Below are 11,581 nucleotides of genomic sequence, written 5' to 3'. Positions count from 1 at the left end.
AGGGTGTGGCAATGAGAGTGTTACCCTGCCCAGTTCAGGTTGCAGTCAGTGACCAGAGAAGGTGAAGGGAAGAAGTCCTGGCTCATCCTATTGGTCCAATCCCATTGTTGGATTAGTTACAGGGAACATGAGGGTGAAGATTCAATCTCTGTAATTGGAATGGATAGGGAACCAGAATCAGATTAGATACATCCTGGGATACTGAGGGATGTGAGATTGGAAATTGCAGGGGCATCACTTTTCAGTCTTCCAGACTCAGGGGTAGTGCCAGAGGAATGGAGAATTGCAAAGATTAAATTCTTATTTACAAAGGTGGTATAATGCTAAACTCAACACCTCTGACCAATCAGTTTAACTTTGGTGGAAGGGAAACTTTTAGAAAGTATAATTCAGGACAGAATTCGTAGTTACATAGATAAATGCAAGTTAACTAAGGGAAGCCAGCATGGGAAACTATGCTTAACTTGCTGGAGTTTTTTTGAGGAGGTAATGGAGAGGGTTGATAAGAGTAAGACTGTTGATTTTAAAGCAGGATTCAATGCAGTGTCACCCACAGACTGGTGAGAAAAGTTATAGCTCATTGAACAAAAAGAATAGTAGCAATGTGGATAAATATTGGCTGAATGATAGGAAGCAGAGAGCAACAGTCAATAGATATTTTTCAAGCTGAAGTGGAGTTCCCCAGGGGTCAGTAATGGTGACCCTTGCTTTTCCTGCTATATATATTGATTGAGATTTTGGTGTGCAGAGGTCAATTTCAAAATGTGACGAGAATACAAAACTTGTAAGTATTGTGAACTTTGAAGACACAGTGTAGAACGTCAAAAGGGCATAGACAAGTGGGCAGATTGAATTTCATCTACCATCTATGTGGAGAAGTGTGAGGTGATGCATTGTGGTCAGAAAAACATGGAGAGATTAAAAAACAGGATAAAACTCTAAAGGGGTGTAGGAGTGGGGGAACCTGGTGTATATATGCATGGATCAGTGAAGGTAGAAGGACTCCGAGTCTGGGAAATGACAGTGTTTGCTTTTGTGCAAGAGTGGCAGCAGCTGGTTAATTTGGTTGGTGGCACAGTGGAAATGGCTGAGAGATGTGTTACTTTGCCCTGAGACTTTGTTAGTAATCCCATAAATAGATCCACCTTCTTCGTTTCATCCTGTGAATCATCCAGAGAGCTGCTTTTCCTCCTCATCACATCTCTGCTGCTGTGATCACAGTTCCTGTGAGACTGGTGTTGGCTATCTGTTTGATTGATTACTCACAATTTCACTGCCTGACTTTCCCCTCTATCCTAACTCCATCAATCAAATTGAATTAACTTTGCACAATAACTGTGATCAGCCATGGTAATGTTAGTAACATTACTGTGATGTGGCTGTGACATTACCTTTGACCCACCATTGCTGCTATTGTTAATCGTTCTTTCCTCTCTGATACTGTCCATTTGCTTTTCAATTTTCTTATAATCACCTCTCTCCCCCAAAACCCACATTTCAGCCCCTTGTCTTGCATTCCTTTCCACCATTCCATAGAACCATAGAACACTACAGCACAGAAACAGGCCTTTTGGCCCTTCTTGTCTGTGCCAAACCATTTTTCTGCCTAGTCCCACTGACCTGCACCTGGGCCATATCCCTCCACATCCCTCTCATCCATGTACCTGTCCAAGTTTTTCTTAAATGTTAAAAGTGAGCCCGCATTCATCACTTCATCTGGCAGCTCATTCCACACTCCCACCACTCTCTGTGTGAAGAAGCCCCCCCTAATATTCCCTTTAAACTTTTCCCCCTTCACCCTTAACCCATGTCCTCTAGTTTTGTTCTCCCCTAGCCTCAGTGGAAAAAGCCTGCTTGCATTCACTCTGTCTATACCCATCATAATTTTATACACCTCTATCAAATCTCCCCTCATTCTTCTATGCTCCAGGGAATAAAGTCCTAACCTATTCAACCTTTCTCTGTAACTCAGTTTCTCAAGTCCTGGCAACATCTTTGTGAACCTTCTCTGCACTCTTTCAACCTTATTTACATCCTTCCTGTAACTGCAGGACCAAAACTGCACACAATACTCTAAATTCGGCCTCACCAATGTTTTATACAACCTCACCACAACATTCCAACTCTTACACTCAATACTTTGATTTATAAAGGCCAATGTACCAAAAGCACTCTTTATGACCTTATCTACCTGTGACACCACTTTTAGGGAACTATGCATCTGTATTCCCAGATCCCTCTGTTCTACTGCACTCTTCAGTGTCCTACCATTTACCATGTATGTTCTACCTTGGTTTGTCCTTCCAAAGTGCAATACCTCACACTTGTCTGCATTAAACTCCATCTGCCATTTTCCAGCCCATTTTTCTAGCTGGTCCAAATTCCTCTGCAAGCTTTGAAAACCTTCCTCACTGTCCACTACAATCTTTGTACCATCAGCAAATTTGCTGATCCAATTTACCACATTATCATCCAGATCATTGACACAGATGACAAACAACAATGGACCCGGCACCGATCCCTGCAGCACACCACTAGTCACAGGCCTCCACTCAGAAAAGCAATCCTCCACTACCACTCTCTGGCTTCTTCATTGAGCCAGTGTCTAATCCAATTTACTACCTCTCGATGTATACCTAGTGACTGAACCTTCCTAACTAACCTCCCATATGGGACCTTGTCAAAGGCCTTATTGAAGTCCATGTAGACAACATCCACTGCCTTCCCTTCATCCACTTTCCTGGTAACCTCCTCAAAAAACTCTATTAGATTGGTTAAACATGACCTACCAAGCACAAAACCATGTTGACTCTCTCTAATAAGTCCCTGTCCATCCAACTATTTGTAGATCCTATCTGTTAGTACTCCTCCCAATAATTTACCTACTACTGACGTCAAACCTACCGGCCTATAATTTCCCAGATTACTTTTTCAGCCTTTTTTAAAAAACGGAACAACATGAGCTATCCTCCAATCATCCGACACCTCACCCATGAATACTGACACTTTAAATATATTTGCCAGGGCCTCTGCAATTTCAACAGCAATCTCCTTCATGGTCCGAGGGAATACCCTGTCCGGTCCTGGGGATTTATCCACTCTGATTTGACTCGAGACAGCAAACACCTCCTCCCCTTTAATCTGTATAGGTTCCATGGCCTCCCTACTTGTTTGCCTTATTTCTATAGACTCCATGCCTGTTTCCTTAGTAAATACAGATGCAAAAAACCCATTTAATATCTCTCCCATTTCTTTTGGTTCCATACATAGCCGACCACTCTCATCTTCAACAGGACCAATTTTATCCCTTACTGTCCTTTTGCTCTTAATAAACCTGTAGAAGCTTTTAGGATTATCCTTCACCTTGACGGCCAAAGCAACCTCATGTCTTTTAGCCCTCCTGATTTCCTTCTTAAATAGTTTCTTGCACTTTTTATACTCCTCAAGCATCTTATTTGTTCCTTGTTGCCTATGCATGTCATCCGTCTCTCTCTTCTTCTTTATCAGATGTATAATATCCCTCGAGAACCAAGGTTCCTTACTCTTATTCACTTTGCCTTTAATCCTGTCAGGAACATACAAACTCGGCACTCTCAAAATTTCCCCTTTGAAGGCCTCCCTTCCAATCACATCCTTGCCAGAGAACAGCCTGTCCCAATCCACTCTTTTTAGATCCTTTCTCATTTCTTCAAATTTGGCCTTTTTCCAGTTTAGAACCTCAACCCGAGGACCACATCTATCTTTATCCATGATCAAGTTGAAACAAATGGTGTTATGATCACTGGAACCAAAGTGTTCCCCTACACACACTTCTGTCACTTGCCCTAACTCATTTCCTAATAGGAGATCTAATATTGCATCCTCTCTGGTTGGTACCTCTATATATTGATTTAGAAAATTTTCCTGAACACATTTTACAAACTCCACCCGTCTAAACCTTTAACAGAATGGGAGTCCCAATCTATATGTGGAAAATTAAAATCCCCTACTATCACAACTTTATGTTTCCGGCAGTTGTCTGCTACCTCTCTGCAGATTTGCTCCTCCAATTCTCGCTGACTATTGGGTGGTCTATAATACAACCCCATTAATGTGGTCATACCTTTCCTATTTCTCAGCTCCACCCATATGGCCTTGGTAGACAAGCCCTCTAATCTGTCCCGTGTGAGCACTGCTGCAACATTCTCTTTAATTTATTTTCTTTAAAGTAATCTCCGCCTTTGCTAATAGTTTTCTTTGTATAGTCATGTTGTTAATACACGGACTAAATGTTATTGAGTGCAGCCCTGAACTTGCTCTGTTTAGCTCCGATGCGTCACTACTTTCTCCCCTGAGGATCTTGCTGCTACGTTATCACTAGGGCTTTAGATGATAAACTTTTATAAAGGTCTTCATTAACTTCCGTTAACACATTAACGTGTTAAGCACGTGTGTTTTTTTAACAACCATCTCGACTCAAATATTTCTTGAAATCACAGGAGGAGCCATTGAGCCCATTGTCTGTGCTGGCTCTCCAAAGGAGAAATGTAGTTCCATTCCTTCACCAATGTCTTACCATGTGCTGCTCTCCCTCACCTGCCTGTCAATATTTCCTAAAGTTCCATGGTTTGAATATCTCTAATCTCCACAGCACAAAATGGCTTTTATCAGAGCCACAATTCACCACAATCTCTGTGTCGGTGTCCTAACACAGGGTAGATCCCGTTCCTCACTGCCACCCTCCCCCGTGTTCACTGACCTATATTTGAACCCAGTCCAGCAAAGCTAACATTTTAAAATTCTCTTGCTTGTTTTCCAATCTCTGCATTGACCTTCCCTTTAGTAATCTGCCCAGCTTTGCAACACCCTGGGATATCAGCACTCTGGTGTCCTTCATGTTTATCACTCTACACTTCCCAAACACCCCTTTACCATGCTCCTTAAAACCCTCCTCCTTCACCAGCATGGTGATCAATATGGTCAGTGTTTGGATTTGATAGCAATCTGGGTAGCACATTGGCTACGTCATTCAAAGAGTGCTATAAAATGCAGCTTGTTGTTATTGTGCTTTATGCACCGACATTATCCCGACATTCCGAAAGATGCAGCTAGAAATGCATTTCCAGCTTTAGTGAGAAAACACTGCGCATTTTCCTCTAACCAATTACATCAAATTCCCAGACTAAACACAAAATTGGAGTCACATTTGTAGCAACTGTCTCCATATTTGAAAGGTACAACCTGTGATGGGAGTGGTTGAGAAAAGTTTCATTGTCTGGGTCTATGTTGTGATGGTGTTTTATTATTTGGGTCTGTGCTGTGATCGTATTATTGTCTGGGCTTGTGTTGTGATGGCGTTTTATTATCAAGGGTCTGCGTTATGATCGTATTATTGTCTGGGTCTGCATTTTGAGAGTGTATCATTGTCTGGGTCTGTGTTATGAATAGTGTGTCAGTGTCTGGGTCTGTGTTATGAATGGTGTATCATTGTCTGGGTCTGTGTTATGAATGGTGTATCATTGTCTGGGTCTGTGTTACGAATGGTGTATTATTGTCTGGGTCTGTGTTATGAATGGTGTATCATTGTCTGGGTCTGTGCTGTGAATGGTGTATCATTGTCTGGGTCTGTTGTGAATGGTGTGTCAGTGTCTGGGTCTGTGTTATGAATGGTGTGCTATTGTCTGGGTCTGTGTTATGAATGGTGTATCATTGTCTGGGTCTGTGTTATGAATAGTGTGTCAGTGTCTGGGTCTGTGTTATGAATGGTGTATCATTGTCTGGGTCTGTGTTATGAATGGTGTATTATTGTCTGGGTCTGTGTTATGAATGGTGTATCCTTGTCTGGGTCTGTTGTGAATGGTGTATCATTGTCTGGGTCTGTGCTGTGAATGGTGTATTATTGTCTGGGTCTGTGTTATGAATGGTGTATTATTGTCTGGGTCTGTTGTGAATGGTGTATCATTGTCTGGGTCTGTGCTGTGAATGGTGTATCACTGTCTGGGTCTGTTGTGAATAGTGTGTAAGTGTCTGGGTCTGTGCTATGAATAGTGTGTCATTGTCTGGGTCTGTTGTGAATAGTGTGTCAGTGTCTGGGTCTGTGTTATGAATGGTGTGCTATTGTCTGGGTCTGTGTTATGAATGGTGTATCATTGTCTGGGTCTGTGTTATGAATAGTGTGTCAGTGTCTGGGTCTGTGTTATGAATGGTGTATCATTGTCTGGGTCTGTGTTATGAATGGTGTATCATTGTCTGGGTCTGTGTTATGAATGGTGTGTCATTGTCTGGGTCTGTGTTATGAATGGTGTATCATTGTCTGGGTTTGTATTATGAATGGTGTATCATTGTCTGGGTCTGTGTTACGAATGGTGTATTATTGTCTGGGTGTGTTATGAATGGTGTATCATTGTCTGGGTCTGTGTTATGAATGATGCATCATTGTCTGGGTCTGTGTTATGAATGATGTATCATTGTCTGGGTCTGTGTTATGAATGGCGTATTATTGTCTGGGTCTGTGCTATGAATGGTATATCATTGTCTGGGTCTGTGCTGTGAATGGTGTATCATTGTCTGGGTCTGTTGTGAATGGTGTGTCAGTGTCTGGGTCTGTGTTATGAATGGTGTGTCATTGTCTGGGTCTGTGTTATGAATGATGTATCATTGTCTGGGTCTGTGTTATGAATGGCGTATTATTGTCTGGGTCTGTGTTATGAATGGTATATCATTGTCTGGGTCTGTGCTGTGAATGGTGTATCATTGTCTGGGTCTGTGCTGTGAATGGTGTATCACTGTCTGGGTCTGTTGTGAATAGTGTGTAAGTGTCTGGGTCTGTGCTATGAATAGTGTGTCATTGTCTGGGTCTGTTGTGAATAGTGTGTCAGTGTCTGGGTCTGTGTTATGAATGGTGTGCTATTGTCTGGGTCTGTGTTATGAATGGTGTATCATTGTCTGGGTCTGTGTTATGAATAGTGTGTCAGTGTCTGGGTCTGTGTTATGAATGGTGTATCATTGTCTGGGTCTGTGTTATGAATGGTGTATCATTGTCTGGGTCTGTGTTATGAATGGTGTGTCATTGTCTGGGTCTGTGTTATGAATGATGTATCATTGTCTGGGTCTGTGTTATGAATGGCGTATTATTGTCTGGGTCTGTGCTATGAATGGTATATCATTGTCTGGGTCTGTGCTGTGAATGGTGTATCATTGTCTGGGTCTGTTGTGAATGGTGTGTCAGTGTCTGGGTCTGTGTTATGAATGGTGTGTCATTGTCTGGGTCTGTGTTATGAATGATGTATCATTGTCTGGGTCTGTGTTATGAATGGCGTATTATTGTCTGGGTCTGTGTTATGAATGGTATATCATTGTCTGGGTCTGTGCTGTGAATGGTGTATCATTGTCTGGGTCTGTGCTGTGAATGGTGTATCACTGTCTGGGTCTGTTGTGAATAGTGTGTAAGTGTCTGGGTCTGTTGTGAATAGTGTGTCAGTGTCTGGGTCTGTGTTATGAATGGTGTGCTATTGTCTGGGTCTGTGTTATGAATGGTGTATCATTGTCTGGGTCTGTGTTATGAATAGTGTGTCAGTGTCTGGGTCTGTGTTATGAATGGTGTATCATTGTCTGGGTCTGTGTTATGAATGGTGTGTCATTGTCTGGGTCTGTGTTATGAATGGTGACAGGGAAGTTGAAGTGCAAATAGGGAAACAGATTCTGGAGAGATGTTTTAATAACAGAGTTGTCGTGATGGGAGACTTCAATTTCCCAAACATCGACTGGAATATCCCTAGGGTAAGGGGTTTGGATGGGGAGGAGTTTGTTAGGTGTGTTCAGGAAGGTTTCCTGACACAGTATGTGGACAAGCCTACGAGGGGAGAGGCTGTACTTGACCTGGTACTGGCAAATGAACCAGGGCAGGTGATGGATCTTTCGGTAGGAGAGCATCTTGGATATGGTGACCATAATTCTATCTCCTTCACAATTGCGTTGGAACGAGATAGGATCAGGCAGGCTAGGAAGGTGTTTGTCTGGGGTAAGGGGAGATACGAAGAAGTCAGGAAGTTACTTGGACAAATAAACTGGAAGGAGGCGTTCTTAGGGAAAAGTACCGAAGGAAGGTGGCAGATATTCAAGGAATGTGTGTCTGGAGCTCTGAATGACAACGTTCCGATGAGACGAGGGGGTTTTGGTGGGTCGAGGGAACCGTGGTGCACAAAGGATGTGTTGAACCTAGTCAGGAAGAAAAGGAAGGTGTACAAGAGGTTCAGGGAATTAGGAGATGTTAAAGATCTTGAGGAGTATAAGGACTGTAGGAGGGAACTTAAAAGGGAAATTAGGAGAGCCAGAAGGGGTCATGAGAAGACCTTGGCGGGTAAGATTAAGGAAAATCCCAAGGCCTTCTATAAATATGTGAAAGGTAAAAGGATAAGAAGAGAAGGGATAGGACCTATAAAAGGTGAGGGGGGAAAGGTTTGTGTGGAACCAGAAGAAATGGCGGAGGTGCTTAACAAGTACTTTGCCTCAGTATTCACGGTGGAAGCCGATCTGGGAGATTTTGTTATGGATTTGCAGCAGATGGAAAGGATTGAGTACGTGAATATTAAGGAGGAGGATGTGTTGGAACTTTTGAATTCTATCAAGGTAGATAAGTCGCCGGGACCAGATGGGATGTACCCCAGGATACTGTGGGAGGCGAGGGAAGAGATTGCAGAGCCCCTGGCGATGATCTTTGCGTCGTCAATGGAGACGGGAGAGGTTCCAGAGGATTGGAGGATTGCGGATGTAGTTCCTATTTTTAAGAAAGGGAACAGAGATAGCCCGGGAAATTACCGACCGGTGAGTCTGACCTCAGTGGTTGGTAAGCTGATGGAGAGGCTTCTGAGGGACAAGATTTACGAACATTTGGAGAGGTTTGACATGATCAGGAATAGTCAGCATGGATTTGTCAAGGGCAGGTTGTGCCTTACAAGCCTAGTTGAGTTCTTCGATAATGTGACTGAACACATTGACGAAGGAAGTGCCGTGGACGTAGTGTACATGGACTTCAGCAAGGCGTTTGATAAGGTCCCCCATGCAAGACTTCTTGAGAAGGTGAGAGGGCATGGGATCCAAGGGCCTTTGGCCTTGTGGATCCAGAACTGGCTTGCCTGCAGAAGGCAGAGAGTGGTTGTGGATGGGGCTTTTCCTGAATGGAGGTCAGTCACCAGCGGAGTGCCTCAAGGATCTGTTCTGGGACCCTTGTTGTTTGTCATTTTCATAAATGACCTGGATGAGGAAGTGGAGGGATGGGTAAGTAAGTTCGCTGATGACACGAAGGTCGGTGGTGTTGTGGATGATCTGGAAGGATGGCAAAAGTTGCAGCAGGACATAGATAGGATGCAGGACTGGGCGGAGAAGTGGCAGATGGACTTCAACGCGGATAAATGTGTAGTCGTCCATTTTGGCAGAACCAACGGGATGAACAAGTACACTATCAAGGGCAGAAGTCTGAGTAGTGTTGAGGAGCAGAAGGATCTTGGGGTCCGGGTCCACAGGACTCTTAAATCGGCCTCGCAGGTGGAGGAGGTGGTCAAGAAGGCGTATGGTGTACTGGCCTTCATTAATCGAGGGATTGAGTTTAGGAGTCGGGAGGTAATGCTGGAACTTTATAAGACCCTTGTCAGGCCTCATTTGGAGTATTGTGCGCAGTTCTGGTCGCCTCACTATAGGAAGGATGTAGAAGCTATTGAAAGGGTGCAGAGGAGATTTACAAGGATGTTGCCTGGACTGGGAGGCATGCCTTATGAAGTTAGGTTGAGGGAGCTGGGACTCTTTTCCCTGGAGAGACGAAGGTTGAGAGGCGACCTGATAGAGGTTTACAAAATGTTGAGAGGAATAGATAGGGTGGACTCTCAGAGGCTATTTCCCCGGGTTGAAATGGTCGCTACGAGAGGACACAGATTTAAGGTGCGGGGAGGGAGGTTCAGAAGTGATGTTAGGGGTAAGTTTTTCACTCAGAGGGTGGTGAGTGAATGGAATCGGCTGCCGTCAGTGGTGGTGGAGGCGAACTCGCTGGGGTCTTTTAAAAGACTTCTGGATGAGTATATGGGGTTTAATGAGATTGAGGGTTATAGATAGGTCTGTAGGTTGGTAGGTGATGATGTGATCGGCGCAACTTGTGGGCCGAAGGGCCTGTTTGTGCTGTAGTGTTCTATGTTCTATATGTTCTATGTCTGGGTCTGTGTTATGAATGGTGTATCATTGTCTGGGTCTGTGTTATGAATGGTGTATTATTGTCTGGGTCTGTGTTATGAATGGTGTATTATTGTCTGGGTCTGTGTTATGAATGGTGTATCCTTGTCTGGGTCTGTTGTGAATGGTGTATCATTGTCTGGGTCTGTGCTGTGAATGGTGTATCACTGTCTGGGTCTGTTGTGAATAGTGTGTAAGTGTCTGGGTCTGTGTTATGAATGGTGTGCTATTGTCTGGATCTGTGTTATGAATGGTGTGCTATTGTCTGGGTCTGTGTTATGAATGGTGTATCATTGTCTGGATCTGTGTTATGAATACTGTGTCAGTGTCTGGGTCTGTGTTATGAATGGTGTATCATTGTCTGGGTCTGTGTTATGAACGGTGTGTCAGTGTCTGGGTCTGTGTTATGAATGGTGTGTCATTGTCTGGGTCTGTTGTGAATAGTGTGTCTGTCTGGGTCTGTGTTATGAATGGTGTATCATTGTCTGGGTCTGTGTTATGAATAGTGTGTCAGTGTCTGTGTCCGTGTTATGAATAGTGTATCATTGTCTGGGTCTGTGTTATGAGTAGTGTGTCAGTGTCTGGGTCTGTGTTATGAATGGTGTATCATTGTCTGGGTCTGTGTTATTAATGGTGTGTCAGTGTCTGGGTCTGTGTTATGAATAGTGTATCATTTTCTGGGTCTGTTGTGAATAGTGTGTCAGTGTCTGGGTCTGTGTTATGAATGGTGTGTCAGTGTCTGGGTCTGTGTTATGAATCATGTGTCATTGTCTGGGTCTGTGTTGTGAATGGCGTTTTATTGTCTGGGTCTGTGTTATGAATGTTGTATCATTGTCTGGGTCTGTGTTGTGTTGGTGTTTTGTTATCTGGGTCTGTGTTGTGAGAGCATATCATTGTCTGGGTCTGTGTTGTGATGGTGTTTTATTATGTGGGTCTGTGTTGTGAGAGTGTATCATTGTCTGGGTCTGTGTTGTGATGGTGTTTTATTATGTGGGCCTGTGTTGTGAGAGTGTACCATTGTCTGGGTCTGTGTTGTGATGGTGTTTTATTATCTGGGTCTGTGTTGTGAGAGTGTATCATTGTCTGGGTCTGTGTTGTGATGGTGTTTTATTATCTGGGTCTGTGTTGTGAGAGTGTATCATTGTCTGGGTCTGTGCTGTGATGGTGTTTTATTATCTGGGTCTGTGTTGTGAGAGTGTACCATTGTCTGGCGGGTCTGTGTTGTGATGGTGTTTTATTATGTGGGTCTGTGTTGTGAGAGTGTACCATTGTCTGACAGGTCTGTGTTGTGATGGTGTTTTATTATCTGGGTCTGTGTTGTGAGAGTGTACCATTGTCTGGGTCTGTGTTGTGATGGTGTTTTATTGTCTGGGTCTGTGTTGTG

This window comes from Carcharhinus amblyrhynchos, chromosome 16 (assembly GCF_965287045.1).
Source record: "Carcharhinus amblyrhynchos chromosome 16, sCarAmb.v2.hapA, whole genome shotgun sequence".
Classification (NCBI taxonomy): Eukaryota; Metazoa; Chordata; class Chondrichthyes; order Carcharhiniformes; family Carcharhinidae; genus Carcharhinus; species Carcharhinus amblyrhynchos.
The sequence above is the reverse complement of the archived record's forward strand: the minus strand, read 5'-3'. Positions refer to the sequence as shown.